The sequence below is a fragment of the Panthera leo genome, chromosome E2 (assembly GCF_018350215.1).
Source record: "Panthera leo isolate Ple1 chromosome E2, P.leo_Ple1_pat1.1, whole genome shotgun sequence".
In the NCBI taxonomy this organism is placed as follows: Eukaryota; Metazoa; Chordata; class Mammalia; order Carnivora; family Felidae; genus Panthera; species Panthera leo.
The window spans coordinates 9,768,594-9,792,354 of NC_056693.1; the positions used below are offsets into that span (position 1 = coordinate 9,768,594).

At 55.3% G+C, this 23,761-nt stretch overlaps 1 protein-coding gene across 1 annotated transcript in view; it reads right to left on the reverse strand.

The window, feature by feature from the left end:
* Positions 1 to 21,905, reverse strand: part of BICRA (BRD4 interacting chromatin remodeling complex associated protein) — a 79,059-nt gene extending 57,154 nt beyond the window's left edge. Inside the window, 1 exon segment of the mRNA XM_042920943.1 lies at positions 21,252 to 21,905. The gene's annotated coding sequence lies outside the window, so the exon portion shown is untranslated.
* Between the last annotated feature and the right edge of the window lie 1,856 nt (positions 21,906 to 23,761).

Below are 23,761 nucleotides of genomic sequence, written 5' to 3' on the forward strand. Positions count from 1 at the left end.
GGGGAGGGGCAGAGACAGAGGGAGACACAGAATCTGAAACAGACTCCAGGCTCCGAGCCATCAGCACAGAGCCCGACGTGGGGCTCGAACCCACGAACCGTGAGATCATGACCTGAGCTGAAGTCGGACGCTTAACCGACCAAGCCACCCAGGTTCCCCTACACGTAATTTTTTTAAGCCCCAAAGAAAAGCTGTTTCCCAACCTGCACCGAGCTCAGGCCAGGGCCTTCCTGCTGGGAGGACAGAAACGACCCAGAGGCCTGCCCAGGGCTCCCTGGGAATGATTTCCAGACTCATACGCCCTTGGCTGAGGCTGGGGAGAGGGAGATACATACAATACAGAAGGAGCTGGAGGAAGAGAAAGGAGAAGGGGGAGGAGGGAGAGTGAGGGGGAGGAGGGAGCCAGGGAGGAGGGGAAGGGGGAGGCTTGTGGAACAAAGCAAGACAGGCCTGGGCAGGAACCCGCTGGAAAGGCCAGCCCCCACCTCGACAGAAGAAACGGCCACCAAGGAGCCTTATTCCTAAGCGACCAAGGCTGGAAACGAACCCAAATGCCCATCAACTGACGAAGGGACAGAGAAAATATGATAGACCCACACAACGGAATGTTATTCGGCCATAAAAAGGGGTGCGGTGCTGGGACATGCCCCACAGCGCGGGTGAACCTTGAAAACACCACGCTGAGGGAAAGCAGCCAGGCACAGCGCGCAGGACTCCGTGGGTAGGAAACTTCCAGAAGAGGCAGACCCGCAGAAATGGAAAGCAGATGAGCAGCTGCCAGGGGCTGGGGGCGGGGGCGGGAACTAGGTACAGCGTTTCCTTCTGGGTGATGAAAATGTTCTAGAACTAGACTGTGGTCACAGTTGCACAACTCTGTGAATACATTAAGAAAACCACTGAATTGTACCCTTTAAAAAAGGAGACATTCGTGGCATGTAAATATCTCCAATCTTAAAAAGAAAATGGAAAAAGAGAAAAACCACACACAACAGGAATGGAACAAGCGATAAGATACGACCGTATGGATGGAGCTGAAAACCATCACGGTGGGGGGCGCCTGGGTGGCTCAGTCGGTTGGGCATCTGACTCCTGATTTCGGCTCAGGGCACGATCTCACAGTTCATGAGTTCGAGCCCCGCGTTGGGTTCTGAGCTGACAGTGCGGAGCCTGCTTGGGATTCTCTCTCTCTCTCTCTCTCTCTCTCTCTCTCTCTCTCTTAGTGGTTCGCCAGAAGCTGAGAGTTGGGGGAATGGGTATGGTGTTTCTCATACTGGGGCGATGAAAACGTTCTGGGACTGGATAGCGGTAAATATCCTAGAAACCACTGGATTGAATACTTCACCTTTTTTTTTTTTTTTTTTTTTTATGGGGGCGCCTGGGTGGCTCAGTCAGTTGAGCGTCTGACTTCGGCTCAGGTCATCATCTCACGGTTCGTGGGTTCCAGCCCCGCGTCGGGCTCTGTGCGGACCGCTCAGAGCCTGGGGCTGCTTCGGATTCTGTGTCTCCCTCTCTCTCTGCCCCTCCCCCGCTCGCACCCTGTCTCTCGCTCAAAATAAACAAACATTAAGGGGCGCCTGGGTGGCTCAGTCGGTTAAGCGTCTGACTTCAGCTCAGGTCACGATCTCGTGGTCCGTGAGTTCGAGCCCCGCGTCGGGCTCTGGGCTGATGGCTCCGAGCCTGAAGCCTGCTTCCGATTCTGTGTCTCCCTCTCTCTCTGCCCCTCCCCTGTTCATGTTCTGTCTCTAAAATAAATAAACATTAAAAAAAAAAAATTTTTAAAAAAAATTTTTTTTATTCCCCTCCACACCCATTGTGGGACTTGAGCTTGCAACCCTGAGACCTAGAGTCAGGTGCTCCGCTGACTGAGCCAGCCAGGCACCCCTGTACACGTTAAAGTGGATGAATTCTACGGTATGCGAATTATGTGTCAATAGAGGCTGTTTAAAAATTTTTTTTTTTTTAATTTTTTTTTTTTTTTCAACATTTATTTATTTTTTTTGGGACAGAGAGAGACAGAGCATGAACGGGGGAGGGGCAGAGAGAGAGGGAGACACAGAATCGGAAACAGGCTCCAGGCTCTGAGCCATCAGCCCAGAGCCTGACGCGGGGCTCGAACTCACGGACCGCGAGATCGTGACCTGGCTGAAGTTGGACGCCCAACCGACTGCGCCACCCAGGCGCCCCGAGGCTGTTTAAAATTTTAAGCGAGAAAAAAAACCCAAAACACGAAAAGGAAACGGGTCACGTGGCCCGGCCTCGCGCCCCCCAGCCCCCCCCACCTGACTCTCCATCCCAACCTGCACGTTCCGGGCATTTCCTCTCAGCACGGCCCCCCGAACCTCACAAACACACAGGCCTGACGAAGAATGACACGACCAGGACCCCCGCCCCCAGTCCTGGTTGTGTTCCCAGGGACCCCCGCATGATGCAGTGGGTCCCCCCGGACCATCCTGGGCTGGGCAGGGGAGCCACGCGGGTGGACGCCAAGTTCTGGCCTCAATTTCTCCCTCCAGCTTCTCCCTCCAACCCGGCCAAGCCAAAAATGGGCAAGAGGACACAGAAACCACAGAGGACTGTGAAATGTGCTAGGTTTGTAGCGTTTCCTAAGCGCACGATGCCAATTTCGGAAGCGTAAATACCTGTGGAGTTCCACGAAACAAAACACAGAAACATCTCTACTTCGGGGCGCCGGGGTGGCTCCGTCGGTGAAGCGTCCGACTCTTGATTTCAGCTCGGGCCATGATCTCACGGCTCATGAGATCAAGCCCCACATCGGGCTCTGCAGTGACAGCACGGAGCCTGGCTGGGATTTTCTCTCCCTCTCTCTCTGCCCCTCCCCTGCTCTCTCTCTCAAAATAAAAAAATTTTTTTTTAATTTTTTTTTTTTTACGTTTATTTATTTTTGAGACAGAGCATGAACGGGGGAGGGTCAGAAAGAGAGGGAGACACAGAATCTGAAACAGGCTGCAGGCTCTGAGCACAGAGCCCGATGCGGGGCTCGAACTCACGGACTGTGAGATCATGACCTGAGCCGAAGTCGGATGCCCAACCGACCGAGCCACCCAGGCGCCCCTCAAAATAAAAATTAAAATAAAAAAAAAAACAAAAAACACAACCAGCCCCCTTGAGGGATGGGACCAGAGGGCACCCCCCCCCCCCCCAGGAGACCCCCCGCCCCCATCCATCACCACCTGCTCTCTGCGGTGCCTCAGGAGGTTAAGTTCGTGAGAGGTGAGGTCTCGGTCCAGTATTAAGGAGGAAGGCAGGAATAACCACAGTGTTCACAAGCGATTCTTTTTCCACAGAGCTCCTGGGAAGGGCTTTCCAGGCTCCAGTTTAATTTGGGGTTTATTACTATTTTTTTTAATGTTTATTTTGAGAGAGAGAGAGAGAGAGAGGCAGAGACAGAATCCCAAGCAGGCTCCATGCTGTCAGGCCCAGAGCTCGACACGGGGCTCGATCTCACAAACCGCGAGATCACGACCTGAGCTGAAACCAAGAGTCGGACGGTCAACGGACTGAGCCACCCAGGCGCCCCTCCAGGCTCCAGTTTTTCTGCCTCCTGGTGGACCCCCGCCTTGCCCTTCCGATACAACACCCCGTGCTTTCCCACTGGGCACAGAGAAAAAAAAAACCGAAATCATATTTAGTGAGTACCTACTGTGCCCCAGGCCCTGGGAGACCCCTCAGTAAAGACGCCCGTCATACATTAATCAGTGAACAAGTTGGTCCATAATGTGGTATCACCTAGTGGTAAAAGGCTAGGAGGAGATCATAATAAAGGAGAGAGGTTTCGATTTTCAAATAGGGTCCTCGAGGGGCGCCTGGGTGGCTCAGGCAGTTAGCCGTCCGGCTTCGGCTCAGGTCACGATCGCACGGTTCAAGCGTTTGAGCCCCGCTTCAGGTCCTCCGTCCCCTTCTCTCTGCCCACCCCTCGCTTGCGCTCTGCCTCTCAGAATACACTTTAAAACACAAATAAAATAGGGCACTTGGTAGAGGTGACACTGAAGCAGAAGTTGGAATGAAGTAAGGAGAGAGCCATGCAAATACATCGCGGGGGGTAAAAAGCATCCCAGGCTGAGGGAACAGTGGGTGCAAAGGCCCTGAGGCGGGAAAGTGCCTGATTGGCCCCAAGGAACAACCAGATCATTGTTTGGTGGGCACAGGGCGTTAGAAATCATGTCGGAGAGACAGTGGGGTGGGGAAGAGGCAAGGGCGGCCTGTGGATTTTGCTCTAAGCGTGTTAACCTTCGGTACTGCCTTCTCAAACTGCGGTTGGGATCTGTGGGTCGTTGAGGTGGTCTTCTCAGGAGTCTAGAAGCTGCCTAAACAGTTCAAGTAAAATAGCTAATCCACACACCGTGGCCCCTAGTACTGAGTCCCTGCCATCCAGTCCACCGGCCGTGCCGGCATCTATGAATACACGTCCACTGTGGCGAAGGCTGTCGTGTGTTCTCCCCGAGCCATTCTCTTTTCCCCGTAGGCACAGTGTGGGACTACATTTCCCAGCATGCCTTGCAGCTTAGGGGAGGACAGAGCCAAAAGAGGGGAGGAGTCTGGTTCCTCAATCCCTCCCATGAGGCTGCCCCACCAGAAACACCCTCACTGGTCTATGACACGGGCAAGAAAAAAAAATTTTTATCCTATCGAGCCACTGAGAAGAAAGGACTTATTTGTCGCAGCAGCTGGCCTGACCCGCGCTGACTCGCACACCCCCCAAACTGGTCCACTGGGCAGCCGGCTCGAATGAAGGACCTTTCGCAGAAGTTCCAGGAAGGGAAGAGAGGAGGGGGGCACAAGAGGCGTGTGCCCAACTGAGAACGTCCCACCTCGAAGCATCAGGGCCGGCAGCCGGGGCCAGAGATTCAGCGCCCACGAAACGTCCTCAGCCGTTGTCAAGTTCGTATCGTGAAAAGAAATGCCAGCAACGTGATCGAGGCTCAGCCTGCACCCCCAGCCCAATACCCCACCCAGGAGGAGGGCCTCAGCTTACACATCACCATTACCGCACACAAGGTACTGGCCTTCCCGACGACACCACGCAGAGCCGAAACCCAGAGCCGCTAGCCTGACGACGGGAACCGCGGGTCACCGCACGCCTGCCGGGTGGGCGTTTAAATGCTCAGTTTGGACATGAGCCCCTAGAGATGGGAGCCTCGCACAGAAACTCAGTGAGGGCAAGGACAGTACCTGGTACATGGTAGGTACATAGGAAACACCTGCTAATAAATGGACGAGCGGCTACTATTTCCCCCTTTCACACAAGAGGCAAGGAGGCTCAGAGAGGGAGCATCACTGGCCTGAGGTCGCCCCGCAAATGGGTGAGGGTACCAGGTTTGAGGTCCAGATCCAACCCCCGAGCAGTGACCCCGCTTACTCTGCCAGCCAGGTCCTCATGTCCCTCCCCCCCCCCCCACCCAATCCCCACCCAGTACACTTTCTTTTTTTTTTTTTTTTTTTTCCAACGTTTTTTTCTTATTTTATTTTTGGGACAGAGAGAGACAGAGCATGAATGGGGGAGGGGCAGAGAGAGAGGGAGACACAGAATTGGAGACAGGCTCCAGGCTCCGAGCCATCAGCCCAGAGCCTGACGCGGGGCTCGAACTCACGGACCGCGAGATCGTGACCTGGCTGAAGTCGGATGCTTAACCGACTGCGCCACCCAGGCGCCCCCCCAGTACACTTTCTTTCAGCTCATTCACACCCTCCCAAGTTCCCGGTTCACAAAGTGTTCATCCATTCGGCAATTAAGGACTGAGACCCGTGCATGCGGGACTCTGTTCTAGAAGCTGGAGGGACAGCCGTGAACAAAACGAAGATCCTTGTTTGCTCAAAGCTTACGCTCTTTTTTTTTTTTTTTTAAGTAGGCTCCATGCAGAGCTTGAACTTCATGACCCTGAGATCAAGACCTGAACTGGGATCAAGAGTCAGATGCCTACCCGACTAAGCCACCCAAGTGCCCCAAAGCGTACCCTTTGGACGACGATAGGGACGGAGGCAGAAAGAACAGCAATGTGATGTATTATACCAAATCTCTGCAAATATTTAACTTCCCTGTATTTAATTTCTATTAGATAAAAACCTAACATGCATTATAAATTGTATTCGGACATGTCCAATTAGAAATGCTATTATGCATAGCGTTATGTGTGAATATTGAAGATATTTGCAAATATAAAATATGGATATATAAAAAAATCGATATAAATGTAACATAGATGGGACGTCAGAAGTTGCTAAGTGATATGGAGGAAAAGCAGAGAGAGAGAGGACAAGGGGTTTTGTCCGATTTTAAGTAGGGTGATAATCCCTGGTTCGCTCCCGGGTTTCGGCACCAAAACAAGAAACAAAAACAAATAGGGTGATAAAGGCAGGCGTGGGAGAGGAGGGGAGGGAGCCATAGAGCAGGAGGACAAGCAAGTACAAAGGTCCTGAGGTGACCACGTATCTGATTTGAGGAAGGAAGCCAGTGCGGCTGAAGCACAGGGAGTGATGGTGAGTAGTCAGTGGCTACGTGGAAAGTCAGGGACCAGAGAGTATATAATAACCACCAAAAGGTAGAAACAAGCCGAGTGCCCATCAAGAGAAGAAAGGATAAACAAAATGTGCTCTGCCCGCGCTATGGAGCATTACTCAGCCTTAGGAGACCATGAAATTCTGATCCACGCTACAGTACTGACGAACCTTGAAAACATCACGCGCAGTAAAATACCCCAGACCACGAAAGGACAAAGATTGTACGATTTCACTCATATGAGGCACCTACAATAGGTAAGTTGGTAGAGACAGAGAAGTAGATCAGAGGTTACCAGGAGCAGCGAGTGACTGTTGCATGGGCACGGAGTTTCTGTTTGGAATGATGGGAACGTTCTAGAAACGGACCGTTGGATGGGCACGGACTTTCTGTTTGGAATGACGGGAACATTCTAGAAACGGACCATTGAATGGGCACGGACTTTCTGTTTGGAATGATGGGAATGTTCTAGAAACGGACCATTGTATGGGCACAGACTTTCTGTTTGGAATGATGGGAACGTTCTAGAAACGGACCAGTGGATGGGCACAGAGTTTCTGTTTGGAATGATGGGAAAGTTCTAGAAACGGACGTTGAATGGGCATGGACTTTCTGTTTGGAATGATGGGAATGTTCTAGAAACGGACCATTGGATGGGCATGGACTTTCTGTTTGGAATGATGGGATGGGAATGTTCTAGAAACGGACCGTTGGATGGGCACGCACTTTCTTTTTTTTTTTTTTTAATTTTTTTTTTTTTTAACGTTTATTTATTTTTGAGACAGAGAGAGAGCATGAACGGGGGAGGGTCACAGAGAGAGGGAGACACAGAATCTGAAACAGGCTCCAGGCTCTGAGCTGTCAGCACAGAGCCCGACGCGGGGCTCGAACCCACGGACCGTGAGATCATGACCTGAGCCGAAGTCGGACGCTTAACCGACCAAGCCACCCAGGCGCCCCATGCACTTTCTGTTTGGAATGATGGGAACGTTCTAGAAATGGACCGTTGAATGGGCACGGAGTTTCTGTTTGGAATGATGAGAACGTTCTAGAAACGGACCAGTGGATGGGCACGGAGTTTCTGTTTGGAATGATGAGAACGTTCTAGAAACGGACCATTGTATGGGCACAGAGTTTCTGTTTGGAATGATGAGCATGTTCTGGAAACAGACTGTTGAATAGGCACAGACTTTCTGTTTAGAATGATGGGAATGTTCTAGAAACGGACCAGTGGATGGGCACAGAGTTTCTGTTTGGAATGATGAGAATGTTCTAGAAACAGACCGTTGAATGGGCACGGACTTTCTGTTTGGAATGATGGGAACGTTCTAGAAACGGACCGTTGAATGGGCACGCACTTTCTGTTTGGAATGATGAGAATGTTCTGAAAACGGACCATTGGATGGGCACGGAGTTTCTGTTTGGAAAGATGGGAACGTTCTAGAAACGGACCGAGGTGATAATCGCACAACGCTGTGAAGGTACTTGGTCCCACCGAAGTGTACACATAAAAAAAGGTGAAAATGGCCAATTTTATCATCATTTACGCGCACAGCTGATGCTACGCTCGCGTTGTGCTTGACGGATCAGGCACTGCTGTAAAAGCCGTATGTGTCGGGTGCCTGGGGGCTCAGTCAGTTAAGTAAGCATCGGACTCTTGATCTGGGCTCGGGTCATGATCTCACAGTTCGTGAGTTCGAGCCCCACATGGGGCTCTGTGCTGACAGTGTGGAGCCCGCCTGGGATTCCGTCTCTCCTTCTCTCTGCCCCTCACCTGCTTGTGCTCTCTCTCTCTCTCTTTCTCTCTCAAAAATAGATAAACTTAAAAAAAAAAAAAAGATGACAGGGGCTTGGTTTGGGTGTGGGGAGCTCGGCGGTGGACACATGAAATCTGGGGTGCCCGGCAGGCAAGGCGGTGGGGAGTTCACAAAGTGCCAGAGACCAAGGGGAGAGGGAAGACGCTCCCGCACCCCTGCCCCGCGTGCCCGCCCTTCCTCCCTCTACCTGCCATCTTCGGGGCCTGGCCTCTCTCCCTCTCCCCGCTCCCACCACTCTGCAGCTGGCCCCAACACAGACTTCAGGCTCGCGGCTTTCGGAGAGCCGGTTTCCAGAAGCCTCGCCGCCCACTCGTGCCGCCCCCTACCCGGCGGCTTCCTCGCCCGCAGACCCCGTCGAGGCCTGACCCGGCGGTTCATCAGAGCCGTCGAGCGACGAACAGAGGACGGAAGTAGCAAATGGAATCTAGCAGCGTGCCGGAAGATGCCAAACGGGGCGTGAGACGCACAGGTCTCGATCCTTCCTTCAAAGCCCTTGGAAGGGGCGGCGGGGGAGGGCGTGCTCCAAAATGCAGCTCTCCTGCTGGGTGGCTCAGTCAGTTAAGCGTCCGACTTGGGCTCAGGTCATGAGCTCGCGGTTCGTGGGTTCGAGCCCCGGGCCTTAAACGTTGCCCAAAGCTTGGGTCAAGCCCCTCGGGTCGCCCCGCTCTGACGCGGATTCCCCCCGGCTTACCCTGGTGATAATCTAGTAACAATAATCCGTATGCTCTCTGCCTTCCTGTGAAATTCTCCCGACAAAGCCCCATAAGGGAGGTACTATTATTTTAGTCCTCAGGTGCACCCCAAAGTGCCCCACACTGATGGGGCGCCCGCACACGGGGGGCCCCAGACCGATACCGTGGGTCTCCTGATCCAGCTAGCCCTAACGCCACCCGGGACGTGCCAGACCCCCTCCCCGATCTAGAATATCCTCTCCCCTCTCCTTTTTCGGTTCCTGTGAAAGCTTCTCCTTCCTTGGCGCTCAGAGGCAGCTCCAGAAGCTTGCCCTGGGACTCGAGGACCGAGAATCACGTAAGCAGCAGGACCGGGGCCGTTTGTCACCAGTGTCCCCAGGGTCCGGCATGGGCCTGGCACCGAGCAAGCCACTCAATCCTGGCGGCTGTCTGCAAGGGGTGAGAGTGGGTAAAGCCTTTCTGGAATGCAATCTGGCAGGGCTCACCCAAACCTAAATGCACGCTTCCTCCTGCCTTAGCAATTCCTCTTCTAGGAATCTGGCCGCCAGAAACGCTCTTACACAAGTGACGGGAGGTGTGGATACAAAAATGTTAGGTCGGTCACTCCCCAGCTCAAAAGCCTCCCATGGCTCCCACCTTATTAAGAACCGAAGCCCAAACCCCAAAGATGCGGGACGGAAAGTCCAGAGCAACCAAGAGATGGTGAGATTCAGCGAATAACGGAGAGAAGGGGAGTTGCTAAAATGCTCATTTAATCTAGCGGCATCGGTTGGGCATCAGCCTCTTGGTTTCGGCTCAGGTCACGATCTCACGGTTTGTTAGATTGGGCTCCGCAGCAGGCTCTGCGCTGACAGCTCAGCGCCTGCTTGGGATTCTCTCCCCCCCCCCCCCCCCCCCGCCCCGCTCTGCCCCTCCCCCACTCTTGCACGCATGCTCTCTCTCTCTCTCTCTCTGAATAAACATTTTTTAAAAATAAAATAAAATAGGGGCGCCTGGGTGGCTCAGTCAGTTGAGCGTCCGACTTCGGCTCGGGTCGTGATCTCGCGGTTTGTGAGTTCGAGCCCCGCGTCGGGCCCTGTGCTGACAGCTCGGAGCCCGGAGCCTGCTTCGGATTCTGTGTCTCCCTCTCTCTCTGCCCCTCCCCTGCTCGTGCTCTCTCTCTCTCTGTCTCTCAAAAATACATAAACCAAAGGAAAGAAAAATTTTTAAAAATAAAACAAAATTAAAAAGTCACAGGGATGAAAAGTACGACACAGGGAATCCGGTGAATAATATTATAGTAACTTCGTACAGTGACTACACTTCCCGCGATGGACATCTTGCAATGCACAGAACGTCAAATCACCGAGTCGTACTCGTGTATGATGACGTTCGTATGACATCATGTGTCGACCGCATCTCAATTGGACAAAAAAGGTCTGGGTAAATAGATAAAAGTAAGGTACAGAAGGGGCACCTGGGTGGCTCAGTCGGTTAAGCGTCCGACTTCAGCTCAGGTCACGATCTCGCAGTCTGTGAGTTTGAGCCCCGCGTCGGGCTCTGTGCTGACCGCTCAGAGCCTGGAGCCTGTTTCAGATTCTGTGTCTCCCTCTCTCTGACCCTCCCCTGTTCATGCTCTGTCTCTCCCTGTCTCAAAAATAAATAAAACGTTAAAAATTAAAAAAAAAAAAAAAGTAAGGTACAGAAGAACCCACATAGTACGTGCGACCAAACAGAGAAAACGTACACGTGGAAAAGAGCCGCTGAATGAGCCCCCAAATCCTCATCGGGTCCCTTGTGGCGAGGGAATTAAGGCAGGGTGGGGGGCAGCGCAAAGGCGACCCCAGTGTTACAAGCCTTTCGTCTTTCTTCCTTGTGTAATCATTCGTACCCACCCGCCCTCAAATGGGCAACCCCCAAAGCAAAGAGGTTAAGGAATCTTGTTCTAGCCTCGGCGCCCCGAGCCTCCATTCCACTCGCAGGGCCCTGGAAATAACTCAGAAACAGTCTGACACCCACTCTACACCGTGTTACTCAAGTGCGTGCCCCCCCACCCCCACCCCAAAGCAGCAGCGGCCTCACCGGGGCAGAGGGTCACAAATGCACCTGCCCCGGGCCTCCCGACTTTGAACTCGCCATTCAGGTTTGAGAAACTGTTGATCTATACAGCACAGCCCAACCCGTCTGCACCGGCAGGTACAGGCTAAAGGCTGCTTAGCGATAATAAGAACAAGAGGGGCGCCTGGCGGGGGCGGGGCTCAGTCCGACACCGGCTCAGGTCACGATCTCCCCGTTTGTGAGTTCGAGCCCCGCGACGGGCTCTGTGCTGACAGCTCGGAGCCTGGAGCCTGCTTCGGAGCCTGCCCTCTCTCTCTTTCTGCCCCTTCCCCCCTCCTCAAAAAAAAATAAACATTAAAGAATTTAAAAAAAAAATAGCAACCACAGACACAGTGAGAGCACCTAGCGTTCACCACGCACTTATTATGCGCCATCTGACAACGTGTGATCTCAAGGAGACTCCAGTCCCACCAGGAGGCTATTTCAGATCTATGACCCCGTGTCTCCAATTCCAACCTCCAAAGGGCTCTAAAAACCACCCTCCTCCTTTTTCCCTGCACTCAGGGGCACAGCCGGCCCGCACGCAGTGACTGTCCTTCAGGGTCCCTCTCTTCCGCGTCAACAGCCGCAGATCCATGCAGCAGCAGAAATGTCTGCTTCCAGAAACTTCAGCCTGTGCGGGGAGGGGGGACGGGGAGCCGGCCGCCTGGCCGGGGGTGTTCGCGTTCTGAATTTCCAGACACCTCCAAGGTGCTTCAGTTGACATGTGACGTCACCTAGCCTCCAAGGCGAAGGCCTCCGGTTCCCCCTCGTTCACGGATGGGGAAACTGAGGCTGAGAGGGCTGCGGTGGGGGGGGGGGAGGAGGGGACCCTGGCTCCGAGCTCCACAGGTGGCTCCAAGCCAGCTCCGCCTGTCTGGAGTCCTGACACCCCCCCCCCCCCCCCCCCCCCGCAGGCTGACTCATTTCAGCTCTCGGCTCCCAAACACATCCGCCGTCTGGAGGAAGCTGGGGCGGCCTCCTCGGTTATGTTAATGAAGACACAACACTGGGTAAAAAGGGAAAGAGGGAGGGAGGTACGGTGCCCTGCCGAGCCGGAGCCTCCAATCGCTCAGCGAAGGCCCAAGCTGGATCCCAGGGCAAACCGGGGTAAGGGAGTAGGGGTGTGGGGGTGGAGGGCCGCTTCCGGGACCGTGGGCTTGCTCGTCTTGGACCCCGTAAGCAGGAAGCAGCAGGGTTCACGGCTGAAAACCTGGGCCGTGGGAGCCAGACCATGGTGGGGGGTGGGGGGGAGTGCGGGGAGAATCCCCACTCTGCCATTTAGCGGCTGTGTGACTCTGGGCAAGTGACTTGACTGCTCTGTGCCTCCTGTTTCCTCATCTGTAAAACGGGGATGCTCAGGCATCCACCTCCGAAATGCTTTCTGCGGAACGAGCTTGTAAAGAGCTTGTAAAGAGCCTAGACGGGCACCGGGGACCGTGTCGGCTGTCACTACAGTCACAGTCTGCGTAAAGCTCGTAACAGGACCCACGACCGCCCCAGAAATCCCTCGCCAAATGCTGGGACGCAGAGCCCGGCGTATGGTTCTCTGGGGCAAGGTCTGTGGCCTCTGAGCAGGTTCCCAAAAGGACCTAAAGTAAACCTTTTTCTCCCACATGCGCGTAAGACCTCAGCCCCAAAGAAATAAAAGGCGACCTTTCCAGGCAGGCTGGACAGGGCTGCCAAAGCTCGCCCTCCCCCACCAGCTGGCAACACGACAGCCACCCTGTGCCCCGCCCCAGGCCTCCCTCTCCTCCTGTCCCCAAGCAGCCCCACGCGGTCCCCGCCAAACTCCGTCCCAACCTCACGGACACCTTCCTTCTGCCCTCACACCCGCCTCCCAACCTGCGAGGAAACCTCACTCCTGAGCCCAACCCGGTACCAACCCCTCCTGCTCTTCTAGAATCTTCCTTCGCTCCTTTCCTCTTCTCTCCTGGGCCCCCCCCCAGCCTGCTCAGATCCTAAAAAACCGAACCACTGTAGCGTTCGTCTCGCAATCCACGAAAAGGTCACGCAGCCCTTGCTGGTTCAAGAAATACCGATTACAGCCTCCTCGTTAAGTCAGGTCCTGGGGGTAAATCCTAACAAGGACACGAGCCCGGTGGAGTGAAGGAAGTAGGACAGGGTTGTCGGGGAAGGCTTCCTGGAGGAGGGGGTATTCAAGCGGAGGCCTGCCGGAGACAGGAAGGAGCTGTAGGGTAAAGGTGGGGAGGCAGGAACAGAGAAGGCAAGGCGAAAGGTCACGGACAGTCGGGTTTTGTCGGAGGAGGTGACGGCAGGCCTACCTGTAGGCAGGCACTAGGGAGCCAAAGAGTGTAGTAAGAGCTTATTATTTTTTTTTAACCTCTGGCTGCCAAGAGCTGTCTTCCTTCTTTTCCCCCTCCCTCCCTCCCTCCCTCCCTCCCTTCCTGCCTTCCTTCCTCCCTCCCTCCCTCCCTTCCTCCCTCCCTCCCTCCCTCCCTTCCTCCCTTCCTCCCTTCCTCCCTTCCTCCCTCCCTCCCTTCCTCCCTTCCTCCCTCCCTCCCTTCCTCCCTTCCTTCCTTCCTTCCATGATCCCATCGTCTCACATTCCAGTGGGGCTCCCAGCCCTACCCACCCATCAAACCCGCCAAGTCCCCCTTCAAGTCCATTGAAGCTAAGACCTTTCTGGAAACTCCCTCCCTTTGCTCCTGAGATGCTGACCATGCCTGATGTCGGGGCCGATTCTCGAGGCTCTCGCCTGTCCTGTCCCTGGGGAACTGTCCTCACCCCCTGGGGCTCAGCGCTGAGTGTCAGTTACCGCTCAGTGTCGCTCGTGACCCCGACAGTTCAGCCACCCACCCTACATCTGTCTCCCCTCGGCATCTATCCACCGTCCCCGAAGGACGCCCTACCCGTCTCGAGAGGGGACCGGCACATACCCAGTTGCTCAGGCCGATGACCCTGGCACAACACATCCACACACGTACCAACCACTGTGCCTTCTCTGCCGGGAATGGCCTTGAGCCCAAAGCCTGCCCCCAGAAACCCCCTCCCCCGGGAAGCCTGGCCTGACGCCCCAACAGACTCCAGAGGCAATACCTCCTCCAGACCTCCACCAGCTCAGCGGGTACCCCCGAGATAAGGATCTCACCAGGCAGGGAGGATGAGTGTGTTTCTGGCTTCCTTCCCTCGCCTGTCCCTGAGGGCAGAGCTCTGAGGCCGGGTGCACAGGAGGCCCACTGCCACAGGAGGCCCACTGCGTGGGTTTGAATTAACCAGTGGGATGTACCTGGATTCAGACCTCTGCTCGGCCAGCAGCGAGCTTGGTGACCTTGTACCAGTCACTTCACTCCTGGGAGAGGAAGGTGGTGACCACTTGGGGGTCTGACCCTGGGTTTTCTTTTTTGTTTTGTTTTTTTTCTTAAAAACCACTATGACTGCCCCGGATGGAGCGCACCGCAGCAGGAGAAGCAACAGGACTGATGGACAAATAGCGACATGAGAGGGCCGCCCGAACGCAGGGAGCTGGGCGAAAAAGAAACACGAGGAGACATACATCAGGATCCCCTGCACGAAGTAAAAATCCACCACCCAAAGCAGTTTGCCAGGGCACAGGAGAACACAAAAGATCCTCAGGAAAGGTGCCTGGGTGGCTCTGTCGCTTAAGCGTCTGACTTCGGCTCAGGTCACGATCTCACGGTTCGTGGGTTCGAGCCCCGCGGTCGGGCTCTGTGCTGACAGCTCCGAGCCTGGAGCCTGCTTCTGATTCTGTGTCTCCCCCTCTCTCTGCCCCTAACCCACTGTCTCTGTCTCTCTCAAAAGTAAATAAACATTAAAAAAAAAAAAAAAAAAAAAAGATCTGCGGGAAATACATGAGGAGGTTGCCTGGAGAGTGGGGGGTGGGGGGGCAAGAATTTTATATCCATATACAAATATGTGTTGTGTATGTTTATATATAACATAAACGCTTGTTTTATTTCTATTATGTTAACTTTAAAATTAAATCGCCACATAATATATATGGTCATACGTGCGTGTATACGTATTTTTATTTTCCTACTCATTTATTTTTTTTTTAATTCTTTTTAACGTTTTATTTATTTTTGAGACAGGGAGAGACAGAGCATGAACGGGGGAGGGTCAGAGAGAGGGAGACACAGAATCTGAAACAGGCTCCAGGCTCTGAGCTGTCAGCACAGAGCCCGATGCGGGGCTCGAACTCATGGACCGCGAGATCACGACCTGAGCCGAAGTCAGATGCTTAACCGACTGAGCCACCCAGGCGCCCCTACTCACTTATTTTAAAACAGACTTATATCATGAACTGGGTTAAATGAAACCTCCAATTCTGCTAGAGTCTGGCCGGCGGGGAGGGGCTCTTTAGGCCCAGAAGTCAGCTCAGTGTGCCCCCGTGACAAAGGGAGATGCCACCCCCTGCTTCCGAAAGGTCTACATGAAAAAAACAGGGCCATGGAAGGGGCAAAGGCCCGGCCAGCGTCCTGACTTGGCCCGCAGGCCCGGATTCACTCCCTCTGGAGAGCATGCGGGACCAGCAGACTGGGTACTGGGGAGGCAGCAAGGGCAGGATAGACCATGTTCATGGAATGAGGGTCAAGTGTGGCTGGAAGAAACATGGCTCCCTCTCGTGGGTGAGGGCCTGCAGGCTGGGCCCCACAACTCTGAGGTCGGTCTCCCGAGCAAACCAACTGCTCGGGGCTGGGACCCTGGGAGTGGCATTTGTAAAAAAAAAAAAATTTAATGTTTATTTACTTTTGAGAAAGACACACACACACACACACACACACACACACACACACAGAGCGTGAGTGGGGGGGTGGCAGAGGGAGCGGGAGACATAACTCTATGTGTATGAAGCAGGCTGCGGGCTCTGATCTGTCAGCACAGGGTCCGATGCGGGGCTCGAGCCCACGAACCGCAAGATCACGACCTGAGCCGAGGTTGGCGCTTAACCGACGGGGCCACCCAGGCGCCCCGGGAATGGCATTTTTCACAAACACTTCTGGTGATCTGGAAGCAGGTGGGTCGCCGTTCGTGAACCAGCACGGGGATTTCAAACATGGGCTCTGGACCCCTCCTTGCTCCACTCCTGGGATATGCCCATCGTTCATCCGGCCAGTCAACAAACATCAGGGCTCAACTGTGTGCCAGGAAAACACAGAGTCATTGTCCGTCTCCTTCTGCGGTTTAGAGTCTAGTGATAAAGCCAGGCCTCAAGAAGAGCTCACAGGAGACCTGATACATGCCAAAGGGGCGACGACGTGGGGTCAGCCAGTGCGCTGGGGGGTGTCCTTAGACTAGGGCACTGGGGGGCCCAGGCAGGGTAGCCAGGGGAGGGGTGTTAGGAGGCGGAGACTTCACGGGCGAAGGGGTCTGTCTCCGCTGAGAGAAAGGAGGTAAAACCTTCCCATGGACTCCTGCTCGGTGAGACAAAGAAAGGCCTCCCTGACAGCACCACACAGATGAATCTCAAAGCCAGAGACGTTCGACCCCCAGGACCACATCTCGTCTGTAAAACTCGAGAAGAGGCAACACGGCTCGACCTCAGCCGACGAGGACCAGCAGGTGTTGACGGGGAAGGGGGACGAGGGAACTTTCTGGCCAGTCGTGAGAACATTCTGGATCTTGACGGGGCGACCCAGGTGGTCACGTGTGCCAAAGACCTCATCAAGAGGCACACTGACCCTCTCTGCGTTGTGTCGTGGGTGGGGAGGCAGGTCGCTGAGCACATTCTGGGGAGGAGTAAGGGCGGTGTGGCGAGAGCCTGGCAGGAGAGGGTAAAAGGGTTGAGCACACCCGTCACCCAGCCTGGGTCGGGGGGTTATTTTTCGAGAATGGGTGAGGGCCTACGGAAGACCGGAAGGACGTTTCGGTCCAGTGAAACGTCACAACCGCCCCGTGGGGCAGGAGCTGTGGGTATCTGCCTGCCAGCACCACGGTGGGTAAGAGGCAGCACCCATACTCTGGACAGGAGCTGCAGGAAGGGCTCCCTGCAGGGCCCCAAGGGTCATTCATGAGGATCCGGCAGCCGCAGACAGACCCTCCCCTCTCACCCTGCTTCCCAGGCTGCCAGCCGGGGCAATGGGGACATAGGCTGGGAAGGGGGCGGTCACTGAGAAGTCAGCAGCCGCCCCCTCCAGCCCCTCCAACTACAAAAAGCACTAGGAAGCGGGAAGTCTAGAGGGACGGAGTGGGCAAGAGGAGGAGACAGAGGCAGCTGAGCCTGGCTGGGGGCTCCAGGGACCCTTCCTCTGACCCCCTAACCCTAGAAAGGGCTTTGGGTGCCACCCCTCTCCGACTACACACAGAAACACTTAACGACAGCAACAGTAACAACGACCACCGCCTTCCGCGGAGCGCTTATGCTGAGCCAGGCACTTGTAAGACACTTTTCCGCGCAGGACTCACAGAACTGATGCAGAGGCTCTCGGAAGAAGCGTGTCTTATTAACGCCGCGCCCCTGCTCCTCCAGCCTGGGATTACGGAGGGGAAGTAACCTGCCCCCAGGTCACAAGGTTGGAAGGGGCTGGGGCGCCTGGGTCGCTCAGTCGGGGAAGGGTCCGACTTCGGCTCGGGTCACGATCTCATGGTTCGTGAGTTCGGGCCCCGCACGGGGCTCCGTGCTGTCGGCACAGAGCCTGCTTCTGATCTTCTGTCCCCCTCTCTCTGGCCCTCCCCTATTGGTGTGCGTGTCTGAGCAGGCACTCGCTCACTCTCTCTCTCCTCTCTCTCTCTCAAAAATGAATACACATTAAAAAGAAAAAAAAAAAAAGGTTAGCAGGGGCAACGAGAGGATACAAACCCACGTAGCCACCCAGTTACCCTCACCTCTGGGGTCATCCTGTCCATCCCCCCCCCCCCCCCCCCCCCCCCCCCCCGCCAACTGGTTCAACTTCTCCGACTCGCCCTTTACGGAGACAATTTCCGCACAGAACAGCAGACCCTAAGCCCACGCCTGTGTAAATCCCAAGCCTGTATAATCGGAAATAGCCCCCGGGGTCCAGGGCCTGGGGAGGCCAAGACAGGGACCTCACCGAAGTCCCAAAGAAGGGAAACCAGAGAAAAGCCAACCCGGCCAGAGCCTACTCCCTGCCGCCTCAGTTTCCCCAATCTGTGCAATGGGCTTCATGGCTCGTCTCTCACAGAACAGGACAGATCCTGCAGGCGGTGAAACAGAGATCCTCATACCCGTTAGTAACAGTAGTGATATTGTTGAAATGATATAACGCCTGGAATTTGCTTAAACCGATCCAGCGAAAGAGAAAACAGAAAGTGCAGAGGAGGGGGGTGGGGTAACAGACAGAAAAGAGAGGGGCCAAGATCTGTTGAGGGGTGACGGGTACACGGGGGTCCAGTATGATATTCTCTCCACTCTGGGTAGATGCTTTAAAATCCCCATGATAGGGGCGCCTTGGTGGCTCAGTCGCCCAGCTCGGGCTCACGTCATGATCTCACGGTTTGTGGGTTCGAGCCCCGCGTCGGGCTCCGTGCAGACAGCTCAGAGCCCGGAGCCTCCTTCGGATTCTGTGTCTCCCTCTCTCTCTCTCTGCCCCTCCCCTGCTCACGCTCTGTCTCTGTTTCTCTCAAAAATAAACATTAAAAAAAACTGTTTTTAAATCATAATAATAAGCCAAGTGAACCTTCGCTGTGCACGCCTTCAAGCAAGGACCAGTCTTAAAACCTTTCCGCAATTTCACTCACTCAAGCCTCACAAAAGACCCCACGAAGTTCTGTTGCAGATGAGGAAACTGAGGCCCAAACAGTATTTGACTGCCTAGGACCTTCCATTTAAAATGGCAACGTTAAGGGCGCCTGGGTGGCTCGGTGGGTTAAGCGTCCGACTTTGGCTCAGATCATGATCTCACGGCCCGTGAGTTCGAGCCCCGCGTCGGGCTCTGTGCTGACTGCTCAGAGCCTGCAGCCTGTTTCAGATTCTGTGTCTCCCTCTCTCTCTGCCCCTTCCCCGTTCATGCTCTGTCTCTCTCTGTCTCAAAAATAAATAAATGTTAAAAAAAAAAAAATTTTATAAAATGGCAACGTTGGGGCACATGGGGGGACGGGGCGGGGCTCAGGCGGTTCAGCATTCGACTTTGGCTCAGGTCATGATCTCATGGCTCGTGAGTTCATCACAGAGCCCCCTTCGGATCCTCTGTCCCCATCACTCTCTGCCCCTCCCCAGCGCACGCGCTCTCTCTCTCTCTCTCTCTCTCAAAATAAATCAATATTAAAAAAATAAAAATCATAAAATGCCAAAGTTGATTGCCCAGGATTTGGGGGGGGAAGCAGTATGGACTTGGGTATCCAATCTCATGGGAGACTTTGCTACTTTTGTTGTTGTTTTTAATTTTAGAGAGAGCTCACGAGTGAGGAAGAGGGGCAAAGCGAGGGGGACAGGGAGAGAATATTAAGCAGGCTCCACACGCAGCTCAGAGCCCAACACGGGGCTCAAATCCCACCACCCGGGGATCATGACCTGAGCCGAAATCAGGAGTTGGACACTCAACCGATTGAGCCTCCCGGAGCGCCGTACCACTCATCACCATCACCGTCACAGCCACTAACATTTTTTTTTAAGTAGGCTCCGTGCCCCGTGTGGGGCTCGAACTCACGGCCCCAAGATCAAGAGTCGCACGCTCCGCCAGAGGCCCCACCTCTAACACTTTCTGAGCACTCGCCAGGCGTCCCGCATTGTGTTCAGCATCGAACACCCAGGAGCAGGCCGCGGGCGACTCTCCTGTCGTTCCCAGCCTTTCCGTTGGGGAAACTGAGGCACAGGCCGCGGAAGCCCGGCCCGCTCCCGGGGTCGACGCCGCCAGGCCTCATGCCAGAGCGGCCCTGCCATGCGCCCCCTGCTGCCGACGCGGCTCAGAATGCCAACATTGTTCCCCATGTGCCTTTGGGGAAGACAAGGGCGACCTTTCAGAGTGCAGAAGTCAGCAAGGGCCCCACGGCAGAGCAGCGGTGACAGTGGAAGTAACAGCCACGTCAGGGGCTGGTTCCTGAAAGCCTCCGGGACGCCCGGCGCGGGAGGGCGCTGCCTCATTTAGCCCTCCCAGCCGTCCCTACGAGGGGGCCATCGGGGTCCCACCTTACAGATAAGGAAACTGAGACCCAGAAAAAGGGATCATTTGGCCCGGGTCACACTATCATCAAGTGGAAAAGAAGGCACCCCCATCCCCCCCCGCCCCGTGCCTGCCAATTAGGGGGCTCACAGCCAAGAATCTGGCTATTCCCGGCCCCAGGAAAAAAAAAAAAACCTGCCAAAAAGGGCAGATAACATCACCAAGGACCGACGACGCTTCCTGTACAGGGTAGGCCCTCACAACAACCCTCCCCAGGTTGAGATTGAGATGAGCCCATTTAGCAGAGGGGAAAACAGAGGCCCAGAACCAGCGAGCTCCCGGTCTACAGACATTCAACCAGCAAGAGGTGTGGAGCCAGGATTCCAGCCAACAGACTGGCTTCTAGAGCCCATGCTCTTGACCTCCACACCAGGGGGCAAGCACGGTCCGCAGGCCACGGGCGGACAGGAAGACGCAAGGAGGCCACAAGAGGCAAAGACACCGGAGCAGGCTGGTTGGATGAACTGCACGGGACAGGAAGGAACGACTTCTTCCAAGGGCAGCCGCCAAGGTACCTCCGGGGAGCCCCTCCTAAGTGACAAATGGCAGACTCCTGGTCCAGCGATCCCGCTTCCAGAAGTTTACCCCACAGCCGGACCCAGTGGCGGGAAGAGGTGAGGCCACGTGCTGTCCAGCCCTATGAGCTGAAAACCGCTCCTACACCCGTGTCAAGGAAACGAGGGTTCACCCACACCACACGACACCACTGGGCCCAGAAAAAGACGGAGGAAACCCTCCCTCGCCCGCGCAGGAAGAGTCCCCCAGGGAAATGAAGTGCCGTGCAGGTCAACGGGACGGCAGGTAAAAATCAATATCTTCAAAGACGCGCCCACACGGATAAGAAACGCGCGTGCACAGAACATCAAGATCGGGGAGCGAGGGACTCGGGGTGCCGGGGAGGGAGGAGAGAAAGACTGACTACGTTTGGTATTCTGAACTTGCCCCCATGTGCACGTAGCACTTAGGAAGACAATAAAATAAAAAAGACAGAAAGAAAAGCAGTCGCTTCCCCCTCGGAGCCTTCACAGACCACCCAGTCGGAATTACTCACATCGCACGCAGCGAGCCCAGCCCTGGGGACCACGCTTGCCTCCAGCCTCCTCCTGGACCGGATCCCTGGTGCACAGTAGGCCCTCAGGAAGTGTCACTGGGAACGATTAAAGCAACAAAAGCACTCTCTCCGGCCGGCCGGATCCCGCCCCACCAGCAACACACAGCCTCTTCCATGAAGCTCAATGCCACCAGGCTAGAAATGTCTTCGAAAACGCTCCGTCGTCGGGGGATCCTGCGTGTCACCGAGGAGAGACACAAAGGCTTCCGGTCAATGGGGACGAAACTTAACGGTGGTACCCCCCAGGCAGGGGAGGATGCAGAAGGAATGAGGAGGGAATCCTTGGGGACCGTTCAACCAGACATTTCCCATGCGCCTGTGGAGTGAAGCATCCTACTCCAGGGAGCCAACTCTGGGGGACAATCCTCAGACAGGCCGTGGGAGTAAGTGGGGAGCAAATCATTCTGATGGGGAGGCGGTGGGGGCGGGGGGAGAGGTTGAGGTCACAGATGGAGTTCAGGTAACTTGGTTCCATTGAGAGGGTGCCCGGTAGGGGAAGACCCAAAGGAGAGCAGAGCGAGATAACTGTGCCCCCCACCCCTCTCCCCGGCGGGGCGAGGACAGGGAAAAAGGCAGACCCTCACTGCTTTCCAAGCCCAGGCCCGCTGGAAAGGAATGCCATGTTTTCCTGTTTCCAATTAACTGCCCCCCCCCTCCCCTCCCCAGCAGCCCTCTGCATTCTTGAGACCAGGAGTCAAGACAGCCACAGGGGAGAGCTGGGAGGGCTGGCTGGAACCCCATTGGTGGCTAGCCCCGGGGCTAAAAGGCAGCCCCCAGGAACCTGGGGAACCCCACCCCCCATCCCAGGGCCCTCCCACCAGGCCCCAGGGCTTGGCACTGACCCCCTTCCATAACTCTAGGGTGGGGGAGAAGACCCCCCACCCGAGGGAAGGCTAGGGAAGGCCCCAGAGGCCTCTGGGAAGGAAGTCAGCAGGGAGGGGGGCGGAGCACAGGCCTGTCCCTTTGGGCCTTACTCATGCTTCTCCGCTCAAAAAAAAAAAAAAAAAAAAAAAAAAATCAGTTCCTATTTTCAGGAAACACTCAGGCTTGAGAGACCTATGGGTTCCCCACAGCCCCTCTCCTCCTGCCCCCCGGAAAGGAATTATTATGACTTAGGCCTATGCTCTCAGGAAGGAAGATCTTTACACATCAAGGTCAGGACAGTAGATCAGGGGCAAAACACAGTGTCTTTTGCGCAAAACACACACGGAGCCCCTCTCCCACTCACTCCTACCCCCTGCAGTCTGGGCTTGGGGTCCCCTCACAGCCAGAGACCAGGCTTTCCCTGGGCTCAGTTTTCTCATCTGTAAAATGGGAAGATCACCCATATTACCCTCTTCGCTGGGCGAGCTGGGCCCTCCCAGTCCCTCTCCCTCAGTCCACCGCCCCCAAACGTTGAATCAGCACCAGTAAGTGCCAAAGGGGAAGGGCCCCAGTTCAGACAGTGGGCTGGGGGGGGTGGGGGGTGGGGGGAGGTCACTGATTCACCGTTGGCCCTTGCCCACCCACCGTGGGGACGTCCCCCAGGCCTTTTACTACTCCTTTCAATGTCCAGCACTCAACATCCCTCCCCAGCGCTGGGGAATTGGCACGCCACATCCAGTCCGATGAATGACAAACAAAATAACACGTTTTAGATACGACTTTCACCCACCTCAAGGTCAGTTAAGGGAACTATAATTATGGCCACCTGCAGATGAGGAAACTGAGGACTAGGGCCTTAAATGACCTGCCTAAGCCCACAGAGTGGGGACAGGGAGTCTGACACCGGCCAAGGGGAGAAAGGTTCCCTGTCAGATGCGTCAGGGTGCCTCGAAGGGTGGCCGGCCAGAGTGACCACGAAGGTCCCCGACAGCTCGGCTGCCCTCCTGGCAGGGCTGAGTCGCAGAAAGCTGGGCCAAGTCCCAGCTCAGGAGGAAGAGGAGGAGGAGGAGGAGGACGACGACCATGGGGCCAGCTCCCAGGTGCCCCCCAGACCCCCCGACCAGGCCGGCCTGCGATCCCCCTTCCCGGCCCACACACCTCCAACTCAGCTCTTACAGGCAAACGCTGTGCTCCAGCCACAGCTGAGATGATTCCACTCCCAGCCTCGCTTCCAGATGTCTTTACCCCTTCCCAAAACCGGCATGGGGGCGGGGGGGGGGGGAAATGACACAACAGCACCTTCCAGGTATTATTATATATGAGACCCAGGTCAACTGGAATCAACAGGACAAAGTGCCAAAGAGGGGTACAGGAGAACTTAACAGTTTTGAGCTGAGTGGGAAGGGGGAGGAGCCGGGAATGGTTGCCCACGGGGGGGGGGGGGGGGGGGGCTTTGTGACCCCGGGCAAGTCACATAACCTCTCTCTGAGCCTCCATTAGCCCGGCTGCAAAATGGGAATGCTAACTGTCACTAATCCTCCTGGGGTTGTGGCCAGGGTGTAGCAGAAGGCAATCCATAATGCTCC